The following is a 20,049-nucleotide window of genomic DNA, read 5'->3' as shown; positions in this document are numbered from 1 at the left end:
TGGAAAAACAATTTTCAGTATTACGTTTCCTGCCACCCCAAAATACCTCAAAAACAATGCTCTGGAAAACCCAGAAATGTTTTGTGTGGGTGGGTATGCATTTCAGAATGTTTCATCATTTTTTCAGGACAGTGGACACTTTTAACAGGTATAGACCTAGTAGGAGACTTGCTGGATTGGGGGTCTTTATATGTTCAGGTTTAGTGGCTTATTGATATATTTGTTTCTTGAGTGATGTGCCAATGTACACTCTCCACCCATCAGCTACGTGGAATTCTTTATATGCTCTTGAAAATTAGGAAGTTCTGACCCTCAATCCAGACTTTGAGGGTGAAGCTTGATTTTAAGCAATCTCCTTTGTAGTTCTTGACACATCCTAACTTTTCAGAGTGACAATTTGTGGTATAATAAAGAATAAATCAGTAACAATTTGTGGTATAATAAAGAATAAATCTATTTTTTGTCTCTGGTTCCAGGAACAGAACTTCAAAAACCCCTAAGGCTTCCTGAGAGAGAGGAGTGTCTTCGTTATGCTAATAAGGTAGGTCCCTAGATGGTGTCAGGATGGGGACTGGTCCTGAAAAGACCAACCATGTGGTTAGAGCAGTGGTTCTCAACCTTTCTAATGCCGTGACCCTTTAATACAATCCCTCATGTAATTTTGCTATTGTTATGATCATAATGTAAATATCTGTGTTTTCCAATGGTCTTAGGCGACCCTTCTAACAGTTAGACTCTACAGCAGCCTACAGGTTGCTAACACCATCAGAAAACACAGATATTTACATCAAGATTCATAACAATAATAAAATTACATGAGGAACTGTATTAAAGGGTCGCGGCATTAGAAAGGTTGAGAACCACTGGGATGAAACTTATGGTCAGCCTGGCCTTTGGGAAGTGGGGGCACCTGCAGATTGCGTTCAATCACATGTCCAGCGATTTAATAAAAACTCTGGACATGGTCTTAGTGAATTTTTCTGATGTGTTAAGATGCTGCCTTATACCACTTGGGGCTGGTGCTAGATGCTGAGTATATGTAACTTACGTGTTAAACAAGTGAAATGCACTGATCTAACCCAAGTCTTCCATCTAGCTTTTGAGTAAATCATTTTAGAAGTATAAATTCTATGAGCATGGGCCAGTTATGGTGGGGGTTGGGAAGCTTGATGCTTCTGTCCATTTGGATAAATTCTAGGAAGTTGTGACCAAATGACGGGCACATTATTGTGTGTAGCAAGTTAAGACAAATGGACCATCTGCCTTGTGATCCAGACAGAGTGCACCGACCACCCTAACAGGATTAAGAGGAGTATAGTGAGAAGGAGCTTGAGTTGTGATTTGTGTTTCATTATCGCCAATATGAGGAGGGATCTAGTCTGTAATTCACAACTATTTAATTGTGAGGCTTAAATTCATCAGAGAAAACATTTATCTCTAAGGAATTAGATTATCCCACGAGGAAAACAAAAACCTTAAAAGAACTGATATTAGGCATTCATATCAACACAGTGTCTTTCAACATCGGAAAAATACTTTATATAAAAATTATGTTGGACTTTGGATAACCTGGCTAAGATATTTTGGTTTTATTCTTTGCTCACACTGGGGAGTTGAGAAGTTTGGATCGGAGGAGTGAGAAGAAAGCAGTGCCACAGAACTGGATCTACAATAAGCAGGTGAATCAGGGAAGGTCAGTACAGACAGACAATTGACATTCACTCCATACAGCTATCAGACTTTGGGTTCATCAATTTATTCAAAACGTTATGTGTTTTAATTTCTAGAATTGTATTTACTACTTATTCTCCCGTGCAGAGTATGCTTTTAATAAGAAACTTCATGTTCATTTTCAGGCAGGTACACAATTTCTGAATGATTAAATAGAACTAGACATCGTGAAAACCCTTATTGTTTGAGAATTCTGGCCAATTATTAGCAAATTCACTATCAATTTTAGGAAAGAGGAGCCTCTTCATATTGCCACAGTGAAAATTGTACCCATGTTGGTCAGGCACCAAGGAAGACTGAGTTCTAAGCAACTGCGGTAGAGGAGAGAGACACAGTCCGAGCCCAACTTCACCGAGACCAAGGGCAGGAGTGAGGAAAAACACCCCCCATCTATTTCTGGTAACGGAATTCACCCAAAGGAAAAGTCAGCTCTCGTGATCTTTGTGGCAGAAGGTAGCTTTTGCAAGCAAGAGCAAAGCACATGTCAAAATTAGGCTCACGCATTGTCACAGGAACTGGGGAGAGTAGAGGCGCTATCTTCAGTGATGTCTACATTCTTAAAAGATGTGTGAACCACAGGGGCAGAAAGGAATGTCCAGTAATGAGTTTTCTAACATAGATGTTCTAGATAAGGGAGGTCAGAAGAATCCTGTGTAAAATTTGTCAAGATGAGGGGAATATTAAAGCCATCTTAGTAAATACATTTAAGCTTCTTAAAATGTACTGAAACAATTATATAGAGGTGTAGTGTATTATTCAGATTGTAAAGAAAAACAGAACCAGTAGGAGGTCTGTGTATTCCATGATTTATAATACAGGATGTCCCTCCAAAATGTATACACACTTTAATAGCTGACAGCTCAGTTTTGAATATGAAATGTATTTCAATAAACACTGCCTTTATAATTATTCAAAAAGTGTATATACATTTTGGGGACACCTTGTAGATATGCATATATGTGTAAATATATACTACACACATACGTTAAAAATATACATAGATACGTGGATGTTTGTCTCTCTCTTTATATATACACATATATACACATTATATATATACATATTATATATATATATATATATATATATATATATATATATATATATATATGGAGGGGGGAAAGATTGATGGGAAGGATTGTGAAGGAAAAGGTATTGGTTGCTTCTCTAGTCTGAAGGCAGAATGACCTGTTCTTTGGGGTCCACATTGTGGAGTGGGTCATGGAGGATCATCTGTTTTCCTCAAATTCCACTGATTTAAATGTTAATCTTCAAAATACCTTCAAGTAGCAGCATCTAAACCGATGTTTAAATATCTGTGTACCATGACTTAGCCAAGTTGATGCATAAAATAAACCCTCGAGGGCAGGGGGTACACAGAAACCCCCTCAGAAGCTCTGACGACAACTTTCTGAAGGGTGTCTCTGAGAAACGTCCAGTATCACTTACACTGAGTAAATTGGTTACCTACTGGCAAAAAAAAAAAAAAAAATAGAGCTAACTTGCGATAGACTTGGTTCTTGTGAAATGTGATTGTTTCAGAGAAGCAGAGACAAGCACAATTTCTCTTTTCTGGATAATGAAGCTTGCTTTGAAATAAATGACTATCAGGAAAGTGCCCCGAGGCAAAGAAGATGCAGCTGCGTGAGAAAAGGATCCAATTTGGGAAGCAGGAGCAGTGCTCCCTGTGGTCCTCTTACCTTCCAGGTAAGAAGCTCTGACCTTCTGATGATAAGAGTATTATTTCTATAACTGCAGGGGGCCCGGCGACAATCTGAGCGCAGAGAGATCTGCAGTTTCCATTTTCACTGTGAAAAAAGTGGGATGTGGAAATATAGCTTTCCTTAGAGTTAGTCTACACACCTACCGCCCATGATAAGCATTAGATGTCGTTAGCCTTAGAAATGATAACTTGCGATATTGTGTAGTGCTCGGTACTCGGGGAGAGTGGGAGATGGGAGAACAAAATAGAAGGGTGCATTCAAGCACTAAATAGAGATGTTAAGAAAAGCTTGCAGCAGATGAAGTTATTATTCACCGGGTGTGTTGCTGGCTATCTCTCAGATCATTGGATACACCTTAAAATGCAAATTGCTTCTTTCTAGATATTGGCAATTTTTCTCCATCCGGGGGACTGAAGATCATTTTGGCTCTCTACCCATTTTGGCCCTGTTTTTCAACTTCCAAAGCCCTGTAAAGGTAAAATTATTTTAAACTGTCTCCTCAGGTTCCTTCGCCTCTTGGAGTCTTTGCTATCCCATGCTGTTTGGCTCTGAAGAGTCTACTAATGAAAGACAATTCCTAACACTAAGGAAATTAAAGCAATCTACAGACTTGTAGGAACATATTTGCTAGCTATTTATTCACTTCTCAAAGCTCAACAATCTGCATAACATGGAATTATTACTCTGGTTTTCAGAGTCCATGCCCTACATTCCTTTTTCCACCTCCAACTCCTTCCTTTTTTTAATTCATATTTAATACTGAAGAGTCACAGAATATGCCACCTGAAAATATGTCACTTTGGCATTAGTATTATTTTTGAGCTGAAGGCAATTGAAAAGTCCATACAAGGAAAGCTCTCTGCCTTCCACCTAGTGGCCTAAAAGCAGGGCATAAATTTATAAAGGTGTCCTCTCTTTTCCCTATCAGGAAGGACACAAGTTAATCGCTGAGACAACTCTAAATTCTAGATCCCAGTGAGCCCAGAGATGGCACCAGAGGAATCTACAGAACCAACGTTACTAATGAGCTCTTATCTCCCATTAGCGTTCCCCCATATGTTTACCATCCCACAATTTGCTGCCCAAGAAACCCCAAATACTTTGTCACTTTTCTAAAAAGTTATTGATCTTTGGTTAAGATGCCATCTAAGCCATGTTTGTTTTTTTTTTAAAAAAAAATACATTTTGATTTTTTACGGAGAGGAAGAGAGGGGGATAGAGTTAGAAACATGGATGAGAGAGATTCATTGATCAGCTGCCTCTTGCACACACACCCCCTACTGGAATGTGTCCACAATAAAGGTACATGCCCTTGACCAGAATAGAACCTGGGACCTTTCAGTCCGCAGGCCGTAGCTCTATCCACTGAGCCAAACCAGTTTCGGCTAAGCCATGTTCTAATCTTTGCTTTGAGTCACTTGTCAGTGTTTTCCCTGTGTCAGAGATGCACATGTTAATAACATTCGCTTTTTCTATTCGCTCTGTCTTTTGTAGGCCCCCCGCCAGAGAACCTAGGCAGGTGGAGGAAAATGTTTTCCCCCTCTACAATATTAAAGTTCACTTTCATAAACATTACCTTTTTTGTGTGTGAGAGATCACAAATTTATTCGATCATTCGCACACCCAGTGGCTGAGCCTGGATGGCTCCAGCAACCAGTGATGGAGTCAATGGCTTGTAAAGGACTTTTGGTGGGATTTTTTTTTTTTAGGGCGGAGACTTCTTTATGCATTCCCAGAGGGGCGAGAATGGAATGTGGTCACCCACCCACTTAGAATGCTAAATATCTGGTTCTCTTCATTTAAATGTCTACATTAATGAATTCTAAAACCTTATCAATGATATAACGTTAAAAAAAAACTAAATTGTAGAATTAAACCTGATTTTAGGGTTTTAAAACCAAAAGTTTAATTCATATATATATGAATTAAAAAGAATGGGAGTTAATGGGAAGAGTGAAATTCAAAGTTGCCATACTTCATGACTACTTGAACTAAGTAGGATATACCTAGGTTTTTAAATTACTCTTATACTTTACAAATATGGTAACTATATTTACATGTCCATATAACATTTTGTAAATGAATATATATATATATATATATATATATATATATATATATATATATAGAGAGAGAGAGAGAGAGAGAGAGAGAGAGAGAGAGAGAGAGAGAGACAGAGAGACAGACAGACACATCAGTTTGCAATGGCTGATGTCTGATTTACATAGAGCATGGGGCTATTATTCTATCTTCAGATTATTTTCCTTAATCATTGTTGATGTAACTCATGAATTGGATTGCTTTTGAAATACACTTTCTGTAACTTAATTTAGTTGGGAATAAACACTTGGACAGTATTATGTAATATTACTTCAAGATCCTCTACATAGAAGCCTTTCTTTAAATTGTGTAAAAGGAAATCATTTTCCCAACGGCAGCACTTGCCTAGAGATTTGTAGCCTTATAATTTGCAGACAAAAATGAAAACTGTTTCACTGAAATTATTCTAACCAGCCAGCACCCTTAAAGAATCGTAAACTTTGAACAACTCAGCATAGGCCAGCAAGACTAGCGTTGGACCGGATTATAGACTCTTTCCTGACCAAGGAGCGATACCATTGGTTTGAACTAACAGTGAACAGACCCGCAGATGCCCCACCCCCACCCCTTTATCCAGAGGAATAGGCTACAGCCCCTAATCAGAATCTGCACCATGACTTTCCCTTCATCCAGCTGCTCAGCGAGATTCTCCTCTGGTTTGTTCCTGAACCCGCTCAGGTTAGCTGTGTAATACTTTTGAAACCGACACTCAGGGTACTGATGTAACTTACACTTTATTTAGATCTGAAAATATAGTTCTGAGAATGAAACCCAAGTTATCTTACTTTACTCAGTATTTTATCCAATATCAACTCTCCTGATTATAAAATTGTTATGTGTGTGTTTTTCCCCCCATAAAATCTCAGATTTTTTTGTCAATAAAAATTCGAAATGGAATTTTTTCCTTTCCTTTATGCTTATTACTGTAACACCAGTGGTCTGCAGATGAGGTTTGTTTTGTTTGCTCTTGCAGTTCGAGCCTTTTGAAGCATTCCTTGCCAAAACCTTTGTTTCATCCTCCACTGCCTAACGGTACAAATCATGAATGCATCCAACTGAGCGCAATTATAGCAAACAGAGCTCGAGGAGTGCCTTCCCATCTACCTGCCTCCCCAGGAAAGGAAATAAATTGGAACGGACTTCCTGTGGGCTCCATGGGAGAATGCGGTAAGGCAAGGATTTAAGTTATATTTTCTTAAACTGGTGATCCATCCCCAATCTGAATTGGTTGAACACTACAATCACCATTATTTCCATTTCATTTAATGCCCATAAAAATCGAATTCACTTGAATCCAGTGATTGTAATCACAGAACATTTACAGTGTATTTGATTTGTTGACGGGTTTTTGTTTTTGTTCCACATTTTTTTTTTTTTTTTAAAGAACATGAACACAGGACTAAAAGTAAAAAGGATGCTAAGTCTTCCATCAGAAGCTGTTTTCAAATTTCTTTCCAGTCCAAGCTCACATACTAAATTTATACAACTATTCTGCTGTATATGGTTATATTAACAAGCATTTTTCGCCATTGCCATATATTTTGTAATGACACTGAATGGATTCATATTGCAGCAAGTCAACTAAGCAGAATTTCCTTAGCCATGCGTTCATTCTGTGTAGTAAACATTTAAGCTGTTCCTACTTTAATTGTATTCTTATATATGTATATATACACACATATATATGTATATATATATGTATATATAATCTGACTTACATTATAATTTGTAGACATCACATCTTTTTCCACAGTTTCAGTGACTATTTCCTATCAGAAACAGGACACTTAATACTGACAATACTATTATGTATTTCACGAATATTATCAGCTGTCCTAGTCCTAATAATATCATCCTGCATAATTTTTTGGTCCAAGTCAAATCCAGAATCATATCTAATTGTTATGCATCTTTAATAGGAGCAATTTTTAGCCTTTCTTTTTGCCTTTCATTATCTTGGATTCTTGAAGGAAACAGGCCAATTATTTTAGAGAAGATTCTCCAACTTATATTTGCCTGTTGTTTCCTTCTGACTGTCCCAAGGGACGCATTTTGAACGGGAGCATACAAAATTGTTACGGAAGACCCAAGAGGCCACTCTGTCCCTGGGTGGAGATCTAAGTTGATCACCTCATTAGGTGGTATCTACCAGGCTTCTTCCCTGTAGAGTTCCTATTTTTCCTTTGGTGATTAATAAGTAATTTAAAGAAGATACTTTGAGATTATGTAAATATTCTGTTCATTAAAATTGAATCCTCTATATTTAGCATCTATTAATGATACTTGCCTGAACTGCTGATTACTGTGATGGTTACAGAAAAATGATAAAGTGGTTTTATAATAAAACATTATATCTGTAGTTATCAGTCTGCTGTTCACAGAGCTTTCTCTCCTCCCTGATTCCATTTATTTATATTGGTAGGATCTCATTTATTTAATTCCGCAAATTTTCTGTTCCTATCATCATTTTGATGCTCATTGTTCCAGATTTTCCCAGAGAGAGCCCCCTTCAAACCGCCTCTTGACATGTCCCCATAATACTTTAAACACTGATTTAGTTTTTGGTACAACAGTTTTATTTCGTACTTTTCCTTGTCCAACCCTGAAGTTAACCATTTCTATAAGAATTCCCAGTTCCTAGTGGGACATGACCCAGAGCCGTGGTCGGCAAACTGCGGCTCAAGAGCCACGTGTGGCTCTTTGGCCCCTTGAGTGTGGTTCTTCCACAAAATACCACGGCCTGGGCAAGTCTATTTTGAAGAAGTGTCATTAGAAGAAGTTTAAGTTTTAAACATTTGGCTCTCCAAAAAAATTTCAATTGTTGTACTGTTGATATTTGTCTCTGTTGACTAAATGAGTTTGCCAACCACTGCTCTATAGAAACTGAGGTCTGTTGCTTGGTAAGAACATGGCTGAGAACTTGAACCTGGACTCACTTCCTCCCACATCCCCAGTGAATGAAACACTACTCCAGAGGGCGCAGCTGACAATACAGGGCTCCCCGCCTCCAACACCCCCAGTTCACAGGCTGGGATTACAGCTATCTCAGAGGCCTAGGGCACTGGCATTCCTGCTTCCCTTCAGCTCTGGGCGAAAACACCTCTTTTCTTGGAAGATGTGGCTGAGAGGACCAGGCTCCCTCCCTCCCTCGCACAGGATGGAGAAAGCACAGAGCAGGCCCACAAAGCATGGCCCTGCTTGTCCTTGCCCAGATTGCTCTTACGGTGTGGAAGTTTCATGCCGGAGGGAGAGGCAGATGGATTAGGTATATTGGCCTCTCCACACCTACTGGTAGCACAAGGTGCCGCATGGGAGAAAGAACGCTGACCTGACCCTCAGCTCCTGTGGGCATCGCGGGTTAGACAGACGATGCACCTGCCGTTCTGCCCGAGGGGCTGGCTGCCTTGGGAAAGGAGTGAGGAGAGGCTCATAACTAAAGACACAGAGGAAACCACGGAGCTCTTGGCAGGGAGTGCCTAGAGGGAGCACGGAGCTCTGTGATTCTAGTAGCAAAGAGCAACAAAATCAAAGGAAGACGGGGTCATGGGAGACACGCCAGGTTCACGGTCAGTTCTAAGGCTGTGGCAATGCTGGCTGCACCCTGGCAAGAGATATTAGAACACAGTATGGCAGATGTAAAAACAGTCCCCTAGTCACACACCCAAGGCTCACCTTCATGAGGGGATTAAGCACAATCTCTGACCAAACACTGGTGGAACAATGAGCAACGAACTGATTTGAGGCAACCCTGAGGAAGCAGGGCTTAAAAGCAAAGTCGCAAGCTTCCCTGAGCGTTTTGAACCCCGTGTGCGCGCCCAAGACTGTGGCCTTCCAGGAGTAATCTGCCGAGATTTCCAGGCTGCAAGTGCCTGCCAAACCTGGTGCAAAAACCTGGACCTTGAACTGTAGCAGCACTGCAAAGCCGCACACCCAGGTCAAATGGTGGAGGCTAAAATCCCGATGGCTGAGAGGACCTAGGCACAAGCTTAGGGCAAAATTGCCTTATGCCGACCCAGGGGTAATGACATAAGCATCTGACGCAACCCACCACCTGTCACACTAAAATATAATCATCATAAAAATCTGAGCACAGACATTAGATATACTAGGTAATTTTTCTGTTATGTTAACACAAAAATTAAAGGATATGATGATGGGTCATTAAATAGTAGATAACAAGAAGAAGAGAGACCTTCTAGAGAGAGGACGATGCCAAGAAGACTTGGACAGGAAGGAAATATTTACAAAAGACATGTTTGGCAAAGGTCTGCTATCCACAATATACGAAGAATTCTTAAAACTCAACAAGAAACAATCTGATCTAAAAAATAAGACACCTCACCGAAGAAGACATGCGAATGGGAATCACATGAAAAGAGGTTCCTCGTTGTATGCCATCAGGGAGATGCAGAGGAGCAGGTCCCAAGTCCGGGACCCTGGCAACACCCAGTGCTGGTGGGATGTGGCGCCAGGGGGCTCATGCACTGCTGCTGACACCATTTGTGAGACAGTTTGGCAGCTTCTTAGGCAGCTGAACAGACTCTTACAATAGGACCCAGTAGTAACATGCCCTGATCCTCACCCAAAGGAGCTGGATACCCGTCTCCACACAAACACCTGTGCGTGGGTGTTTGTGGCAGTTTTATCTGTAATAGTCAAAGCTCAGAAGCAACCAAGATGGTCTTTCACAGGTAATGGATGAGTAAGCTGTACATTCAGACAATGCTAAAATAATGCTAAAAAATAGTGCTGTGAAAAGACACGGGGGAAACTTAGAAGCTTATTACTGAGTAAAAGAAGCCAACCTGAAAAAGCTGCAAGCTGTATGATCCCAAGTATATGACATTTTAGAAAAGGCAAAAGTATGGAGACAACAAAAAGATGATTTTTCCACGCACGTGGGGAGAGGGGGGTGAGTAGGCAGAACACAGGATTTTTATCTGTATGACATCATGATGCTGGATACATGTCATTATACTTTTGTCAAAATTCATAGCATGTACAAAACCAAGAGTGGATCCTAATGTAAACTCTGGACTTAGGGTGATTATGATGTGTCATTATAGACTCATCAATTGCCGAAAATATATCACTCTGGTGGGGGTATTGATAATGCATGTGTTGGGGTCTGGGGTTTAAGGGAAATCTCTGTGCCTTTTGCTGTGACCTAACAGTGCTCTAGAAAGACATTTACTTGACATTGGACTTGAGGATCTGGTCAAAATTAGCCAAGAAAAAAACAAAATGCATATAGGTGGAAAGAAAGAAGATAACTTCTGTTCAAAGATGCCATGATTGTTATGTTTAAAATACTAAGGAATAACTAAAAATAATGTTAAACAAACTAGTTCAAGAAGGTAGCAGGATGCTGGAATAATCATTTAAAAATCAATTGTACTCCTTTACACTAGCAAGGAACAATCTAAAATGAATTAAAAACAAAAATACTTCCGCCCAGGGCACAGTAGGAAATTGCAATTTCCAATAAGAATAGCCCCTCGGCTTGGGATGTAGCAAAATACTTGTTTAAATATGGATTTTGTTGTAAAGATGATGCAAATGTCCCTGAAAACCAGTGTCTTCTATGTGAGAAATTCTGGGGAACTACTGAATGAAATCAATTTGTGGCCAGAAGGAATCACACAAGTGTGAAGGGAAATTAGCAGGAACATTTACAACAAAGAAAGACAACTTGTTTTGGAGTAAGAGACCCCAATAAATTAAGTGTGTCAAAAATGGTTTGAGGTTTCCTTAGAATCTATCTAATCAGATACATTTTTAAAGAGCATATGGGCCTAGCCAGTGGCCATGAACAACAGGGGGTGGGGGCATATGTGGGGAGGGGTTTGGGATGGGAATGGGGGGATGAGGACAGTTATGTGATATCATAATCAATAAAATTTAAGAAAAAGAAAAAAAAGAGAAAAAGAGAAATATGTTGTAGATGAGGCCACATCAGTTTAGGATCTACAAGAAATATTGCCGAAACCGGTTTGGCTCAGTGGTAGAGCATCAGTCTGCGGTAGAGCATCAGTCTGCGGACTGAAAGGTCCCAGGTTTGATTCCGGTCCGGGACATGTACCTTGGTTACAGGCACATCCCCAGTAGGGGGTGTGCAAGAGAGGCAGCTGATCGATGTTTCTAGCTCTCTATCTCTCTCCCTTCCTCTCTGTAAAAAATCAATAAAATATATTTTTTTTAAAATACAAAGAAATATCTAAAAAGCACAGCCTTAGCAAAAAAATGTGTAAAAATATGCATTTGATTATACTAACACACACTCCCTAACAATTCACAAGATGTCTTTTAAATCCTTTTAGAAGTTTGAACAATGGGTGAAAGCCATACCCTTGATTTGATCCTTGCTACATACGCTCCGTTGTCCTTTACTGAGCACAGCCCTGGATTTTACCTTCCACCACTGGGTGATAAAAAGCAGCTGGCTCTTCCAGCTGGATGCTCCTTTGCTCCCAATGTATTTCAGACCACCGTTTTATCAACATTGTCATCACACAGTAAGATGAATGCCATTATTAGAGCCTTCAAAATCAGTTTACTTCTAGCCTGCCTCCTAACTATTATGCTAATGCTACATGTATTAGTTTTCATTAAGGCAGCCCCTGGTCCTGGATATAATTATTTGTATCAGACAGAATGGGTCAGGTGTGGTAATAAATAACCCCGGATTTCAGTGGCTTAGTTATGTTTCCCCATCACAGGTGGCTTTGCACATCTTAATCACAGGGATACAGGCTGATGGGGCAGCCATCTTTTCAAATATTATCCAACTGGGGGGAGGGGAACCTCCGGAGGGTCTCAGAGCAATAATTAGATTCTGTGACTCAGAGACATAAGTCACCTCTTACAGGTTATCACGAGTCGTGTGTCCTCATTCCACCACGAGGGTTTTAGGAAATGTGCTCTGAAAGCAAAGAGCCGGTATCTAATTGGTGATTTACTCATTTATGGGGGTGTATGTCCATTAAAAGTCATCGGGATTTCAGAAAGTGGTTAAATTGGAAAAGCATTTTTTACATCAAAGAGTGCCGGGCAAAAATGTGTGCAGATGTACACAGCATGAGAAAAATGTTGTTCTTCATGTGCTAAAACTGGGGTGAGACTTACATGATGTAACACAGGGGAAATGCATTTCCATTTCTACTTAAATAGACTATCTTCCTCCTAGTCCCTCCGCTGTACAGTCACAGTATGGTTCTACCTTGTGTCACTTAGTGCGAGTCCCTTTCACCTACCAAGATTTATCATACCATTTTCCTGTCATTTAACTGAAATACTTGCTGTCTCAAGTTTGCAATGTCGGCCACACAGAGAATTAGACAATAGCTAGTTAAAGGGGATTTTAAAGTCATTTAGCAGCATAACCCTACACATTGCTTTTATTAATTTAGCCTCAGGCTGTATAAAGCAAAAATCAGCAGAATTATAAGCCACTCAGTTACCAAATAGTCCTGCCAGGCTTAACCACCAGACACACACCATACAACACACAGATAATGTGTTATAGAATTGTATATCCGGAACCTATATGTATAATTTTATTAGCACCCCCAATAAATTTAATGAAAATGAAAAATAAAATCAGGCAGTTTAGAATCAGCAATGATGTTGGTTGTGTTTTACATTTCCTTGGATACAATAAAGTCAAGGGCAATGACTAATTACTCATTAACCAAAATGTCATAAAACCATTTTTGAAAGATTTCCATTCACAATAGCATAAGAAAAATATGTTATGAAAGGAAATTTTAAAATGTTATGTCTTAAAGGAGCATGGTATTAATACAGATATAGTCAAAGAGAAAAATAAGAGAATACTGACCTCAGATACATACTCAGGTGTCTGTGGAGACCTGGTTTGTGAAAGAGATGGTATTACAAATGACTGGGAAACTATGGCTTTTTATTAAATGCTAATAGGAAAATAGAAATCCATAGGAAAAACATATACACCCTTTGCTCATATTACACGACATAGTCAAGCCCAAATGTTCAAAATACTCCTGTGAGTAAAGCTAATTGGAAATATCTAGGAAATGTATAGATAATTGTCCTCAGAGCAAAGATGGTTTTCTTAAACAAAGCACAATAATAAAGGAAATCCTACTACATCTGTGCAATAAAGAAAACCATAAACAGATTCAAAACACAAGACAGAGACGAGGAGTGTCTTTATAGCTTATCCAAGCAGGCAGTATAGAGAAATCCTAAAAATCAATAACGCACAAAATGTGTATGAGCAATTCACCTGAAAGGCAGTAAACACGTGCAAAGGAAATGTTCAACCTCACCGGTAATAAGGAAGAATGCAAATCGAAGCCGATATTTCAGTCTACGCAGAAGAAGCTGTAGTATATTTTGAGGAAATTGATCTTAAGAGAGAATCAACAGATTGTGTTATTAATGGCCACTATGACAAGGAGAGAGAAATACATATTCTGCTTTGATATTTATTTGTAGGCTTTTTTTTTTTTTTTTTTTTGCTTCCTTCACTACATCCATTTTTACTATAAATAGTCCAGGGACAGACAGCAAAGGGGATAAAATCAAAGCATGGCAGAAAATAACGTGTGCAGCAGTCTAACAGGAACTGAGCGGCGTGTGGCATCGCGGAGCTGACAGCCCTGAGGAAAACACACACCTACACCAGACATGTAGCCTGCAGTCATGACACTCCTGGCATATAATTTATCAGGGCGCTAATTAGATGAACACCAACAAGAAACATGCCAAGGAGGTTTTTGAAATGCTGAATGGATAGGATAAAATGCTAAATATTCTCCTTTGAAGTCAAGATATTTGTTTGCATAGTGCTGCATAACCTACCACCACCCCTCCCCCACCCATAGGGGTTTAATATCATATTTTATTATTTGTCCTAGTTATGTGAGTTGATTGGGCTCAGCTAGGCAGGTCACACTTGGGGTTCCCTATCTAGTTGCCCGCAGAGGGTGGCTAGAACTGGCAGCTCCCATGCCAAGCACATCGGTGAAGGTAGCTGGGACATCTGAGGAATGGCCAAGGAGGGCTTACATGGCCTGGTTTTCTCCAGAACAAGGCTGCCATGGAATCTGCCAGCTTGTGACTAGCCTTCAAAATCCCCGAACATCAATTCCATTGCATTCCATTGGTGAAGCAGGTCACTAAGGCCCGCCCAGATTCAAGAGGGCTGAGGGCGTGGGTGGATTGGACACCGTATCTTGATGTGAGAAGCAGCATGTGGGCACAGGGAGGGAAGGAATGGTGGGTGGCTATCTTTGGAGACTACCCACCACACGAAATAACCAACATTCCTTCTCCTTTACTACCCAGTGTGGATTACTAAAACGATTCTGAAGGATCAGCCCCTTTGTGTGTCAGCACTCAATGTGAATGGACCCGATCTTTCAGCTTTTACTCCAAGGCAGGCGTGGGCACAGTCCCACACCAACAGAAGTCTGAGTCATGAATGCCTCCACGGGGGCTTAATCACAAGGAACAACAACAGGCTGTAATTATTGGAATCGAGAGTCTAGGTCAGTGGTCAGCAAACTCATTAGTCAACGGAGCTGCAAACCACAGCTCGCAAGCCCCATGTGGCTCGCGAGCCGCAGTTTGCTGACCACTGTACCACAGGGTCACTGGCAATCAAATCAAGTCTAAGGAACTTCCTGTCGAGATGGCAGAGTAGGTAAATGTTGTGCTCCCATCCTCCCATGATCAAATAAAATTACAACTAAATTATAGAACAACCATCATTGCGACCCACCTGAAGAGTGGCTGAACAGAAGTCCTATAGTTAAGAAGAATCCACAACAAGACCGGCAGGAGGGACAGAGAGACTGGGAACAGGCAGGTCCCATACCCAGGGTGTGGCAGTTAAGATCTGGGAGCAATCGTTTGCTGCAGAGGTCCCCACATGAGGAGCAAGGCGCCCCAGCTCCACACGAGATGCCCCAGCCTGGGGCACCAGTGCTGGGAAGAGAAGTCTCCATAACATCTGGCTGAAAACAGATGAGGACTGCACCTGAGTAGGACAGAGGGCTGTTGCTGCTGCCCTGGGCATCCCTCTGGAGGGGACTGAACATGGACTTGCTTTGTTCACAATCTCACTCCTGGCTCCTTGTAGGGGCCACAGCTCAATAGGTGCCAGGGAAATATGGGAAGGAGCTGATGCTGACTCGCTTCAAGGGAATAGCTGGAGGGGCAGGGGTAAGGGCAGCTCTCTCCGGGGACAGGAATGCTGACAGGCACCATGTCTCCTTGCCCTTCCTCCACCCAGCTGCAGGTGCAGGCAGGTGCCAAATCTCACCTCTCCCTGGTGATTCCCTGAGACCCCACCCCAACCAACATGGCATCCAGACAAACCCACTTCCAGCAGCTTTTTCACATAAGCAGCTTGCCTCAAAGCTTGCTGGGGACATTCCTAAAATCTCTGAAAGGTCCACAAACCCCAAACAAACAATAGCTGGCTTATACCTCTTGCTAAGAAGCCCCAAGCCTGGCACAAACTACCAGATTCAGCTTGCATTGTTACTTACATCAGGGGGCCCCAAACTTGGCATAAGCTGCAGCCAGTGTTGTTTTGAAATGTAGCTTCAAGTAAGTGGCCAGAAAACCAGCACAAGTGGCGGTCTCAGCTCACATTGTGGTGTCCACCAAAGAGGATCAAGCATGGCACCCTGGAAGCTGACCTGGGTTCACAACATGGCCTCTTCCAAGTGCCGCCGAGTGGCAACCATCCACAGATCACGTTGCACTTCCCACCAGGCAGCCCCACGCTGGGCACAGATGGCAGCTGGCCTTGGTCTGCACCAAGGCTCCTCCTGAGAAGCTTGGGAACCAACATATCCAGTGGCTACACCATAACATTACCCAACCGGCTTCACAAAAGACATACCCATGCCCAGCTGGTATGGTTCAGTGATTGAGCATCGAATCGGCCCATAACTAGGAGGTCAGGGTATGATTCCAGATCAGGGAACATGCCCAGGTTGTGGACTCGATCTCTAGTAGGTGGTGTGCACGAGGCAGCCAATTGATGTTTCTCTCTCATCAATGTTTCTATCTCTATACCCCTCTCCCTTCCTCTCTTGAAAATAAATTTTAAAAATGTTTTAAAAAACTTGATACTCAAAAGACAGACTCAGCTAACACCAGGTCCCTGATAAAGCAATTCCCATTCTGTGGGTTAAATCCCTGCACAACAGCATGTCCACTATAGTCATGGTCAACCATTTAAGCCACCAGCCTGACGGTCAATCCCACTCACTGATGTGCCCAGAGTCATCAAAGCTCAAGTTGTAACAGGAAGGAGCACGCAACCCACAAAAGAGACACTCCTGGGGTACCCACCCAGCTCTGGTGAACAAGGAGAGAGTGCCACTGGGCCTCACAGGATATCTGCCACAGAAAGCTACTCTTCCAAGACTGGGTAACACAGCAGATCTACCTAACACAGAGAAACAAGCACAGGGAGGCAGCCAAATAAGGAGACAAAGAAGCATGTCCCAAATGAAAGAGCATGACAAAACTCCAAAAAAATGGACAAAACAAAATGGAGCCCATTTTGTGGAAGGATGAATGAACTGAGGAAGAACTTCAACAAAGAAATAAAGAACATGAAGACCTGTCAGAAATGAAGACTACAATATCTGAAATAAAGACTGTATTACAGGGTATTAACATCAAATTAGAGGAAGCAGACGACTGAATCAGAGATCCAGAAGACAAGTTAGTGGAAAACCCCCAAGCAGAACAGCAAAAAGAAAAAAAAAAATCAATGTTAAAAAATGAGGTTAATTGCCAAAACCGGTTTGGCTCAGTGGACTCAAGGGTCCCAGGTTCAATTCCAGTCAAGGGCATGTACCTTGGTTGTGGGCACATCCCCAATGGGAGGGGTGCAAGAGGGAGCTGATCGATGTTTTTAACTCTCTATCCCTCTCTCTTCCTCTCTGTAAAAAAATCAATAAAATATATTTTTTAAATGAGGATAGTTTAAGGGCCCGCTAGGACAACCTCAAGCATAATAACATTCACATCATAAGGGTATCAGAAGAAGAGAGAGCAAGAAATTAAACCCAATTTGAAGCAATAATGACTGAATGCTTCCCCAACTTGACAAAAAAAAAATAGACATACAAGTCCTGGAAGTGCAGAGTCCCAAACAAGATGCACACAAAGAGGCCCACACCAGGACACATCATAATTAAAACGCCAAAGGTTAAAGACCAGGAAAATGACTTAAGAGTACCAAGAGAAAACGAAGTAGTTATGGACAAGAGAACTGCCATAAAACCATGAGCTGATTTTTCAACAGAAACTTAGCAGGCCAGAAGGGAGTGGCATGAAATATTCAAAGTGATAAAAAGAAAAGACTACAAATAAAATTACTCTACCCAGCAAAGCTGTCATTTAAAATCAAAGGAGAGATCAAGAGTTTCCCAGATAATTAAAAAGGTAAAGGAGCTCATCAACTCTAAACCAGTATTATAAGTAATGATAAAGGGACTTTTTTAAGTAGAAGAGAAAATTATAGAATATAGAAAAGAAAAAAATTCTCATTGACAAAGGCAAACAGTACAAGCTGTGGGTCAAACAACTGTAGAGGTAGTACAAAGGTTAAGAGGCAAAAGTAGGAAAGTCATGTGTAATTATAACAGTAAAGTAAGGGATTCATACACATATGCAGTAAAACGTATCAAGAATTTTATGCTGTTGATTTTGCAAATGTCTTTAAAACTTAATGCCACATTAGAGAAATACATATTATAAATAGCATATTATACATATAATATATATTATGTTACTAATTTGTCATTTATAACACTATACAGTGTTTATTACCTACAGATCATGCCACATAACTCAGATCACTCGACCTACTCCATTCCACTCAAAGCAAATCACAGATCAATCTATGTATAAACTATCTTGAAAAGTGCAGACAATTCTGCAACATCATGGTGAAAAAATAATTTCCCTTTGCATTACTATAGTTACAAGCATTTGGTTTTTGTTTGTTTGTTTGTTTGTTTTTTCTTTTACAAGAAAGCACAGCCAGCTTTCCTTTAACATTTGCATTTAGGGAATACCTTGTTCTGAAGGGGGATGGCAGTTGTCATAGAAACAATCAAGAGATACATTTATCAGGGAGGAAAATATTTACCTTAAATTCCAGCCCACCTTTCCCTTGTTGTTGTGGAAGGCAGTCGCTTTTAGGGGTGAGCTTTCTGTCTGTGCCTAGGAAGGGCCTTCCTGACCTCCTCCTAGGTTTCCCAGTCTCAGGGCTCATTCCTTTGGGACATGGTGAGGCTGAGTGTACGTTAGCATCCTGCAGCCTCAACTTGCTGCTGGAGACCGTGCTGTCTCCTCGCGATTGATTGATTTTAGAAATTATGTGATGGAACCAAAGAGTCTATTGTTTGTGTTTGAGGGGGAAAAAACACCCATGGTATTTCCCAAAGCAAGTAATTATCTTCAGTAATATTTATCCTTGGTGTATTCAGAGTTAACAGGAAAGCGCAGGAGTAGAAGCAAAGAGACATGTGTAAACACTTCATTTATTTTCCTCTGCCTGAAATTGCACTTGTTATTCCTCTAACAAGATGATGCTTCTTTCTTGTTTAAAATACAAAACTCTTCATATTCTTAACTCTCCACAACTTTGCCTTCATGACCACTGCTTTAAAATATATTCCTAGCAGAAACCGGTTTGGCTCAATGGATAGAGCGTCAGCTTGGGGACTGAAGGGTCCCAGGTTCGATTCCGGTCAGGGGCATGTACCTTGGTTGCAGGCATATCCCCAGAAGGGGGTGTGCAAGAGGCAGCTGACTGATGATTCTCTCTCATCGATGTTTCTAACTATCTCTCTCCCTTTCTCTCTGTACAAAATCAATAAAGTATATTAAAAAAATAAATAAATAAACAAATAAAATATATTCCTAAATATATGTACCTATTTTAACTGTCTATATTTACTTATACTTTATTGACTTATCATAATATATCATATATTATTTATTTATAAAATTAAATCTATATTTATATTCTAAATGTACGTATTTTTTTTAAAGTCCATAACTTATTCTACTGTCTTCCTAAAATAGATTTATGGCAAACATTCAAAGAACAGAGAATATCATGGAATTAAAGTAATGAAAATCTTAAGTAGGAAGAAATCAGGTGACGTTAAAACAAAAATACAAAATTCAAGGTGAAATCTGCTCTGGATCAGGTTGCTAAAGGGGGTTAGAGTGGCTTCATCTACTGCATCATCCACCTGCTTGGCCACGCCCTAAAGATGCCATCCAAGTCTATGCTCCCAGGAAGCACCGTTATCCCCACGTCTACAGAGAGCAACGTGCCCCACGAGCATCACAAACACCCGGTGCAAAGCACTTAACCTTTCCCAGAACATTTTATACGGAGCCACATAGGTGTCACCTTGTATATTAAACACATCCCTCAAAATCGCAATGACAATGATGGCAAATT

At 40.7% G+C, this 20,049-nt stretch overlaps 1 long non-coding RNA gene across 3 annotated transcripts; it reads left to right on the top strand.

Moving 5' to 3' along the window:
- Nucleotides 1-776: 776 nt before the first annotated feature.
- Nucleotides 777-19,829, top strand: LOC311609926. 3 transcript variants are annotated; one of them, XR_014792855.1, is made up of 7 exons: nucleotides 777-1,693; nucleotides 1,788-1,860; nucleotides 1,961-2,184; nucleotides 3,274-3,438; nucleotides 3,837-3,930; nucleotides 6,529-6,722; nucleotides 19,662-19,829. It is a non-coding gene; the product is annotated as an uncharacterized lncRNA (long non-coding RNA). The 3 variants fall into 3 exon arrangements; XR_014792857.1 differs by lacking the exon at nucleotides 19,662-19,829 and having other exon boundaries at nucleotides 6,529-7,321; XR_014792856.1 differs by lacking the exons at nucleotides 1,788-1,860; nucleotides 19,662-19,829 and having other exon boundaries at nucleotides 6,529-7,321.
- The last annotated feature ends 220 nt before the right edge of the window (nucleotides 19,830-20,049 follow it).

This window comes from Pipistrellus hanaki (assembly GCF_964339955.1).
Source record: "Pipistrellus hanaki genome assembly, chromosome: 15".
Lineage (NCBI taxonomy): Eukaryota > Metazoa > Chordata > Mammalia > Chiroptera > Vespertilionidae > Pipistrellus > Pipistrellus hanaki.
This window is presented reverse-complemented; position numbering and strand designations above follow the sequence as displayed.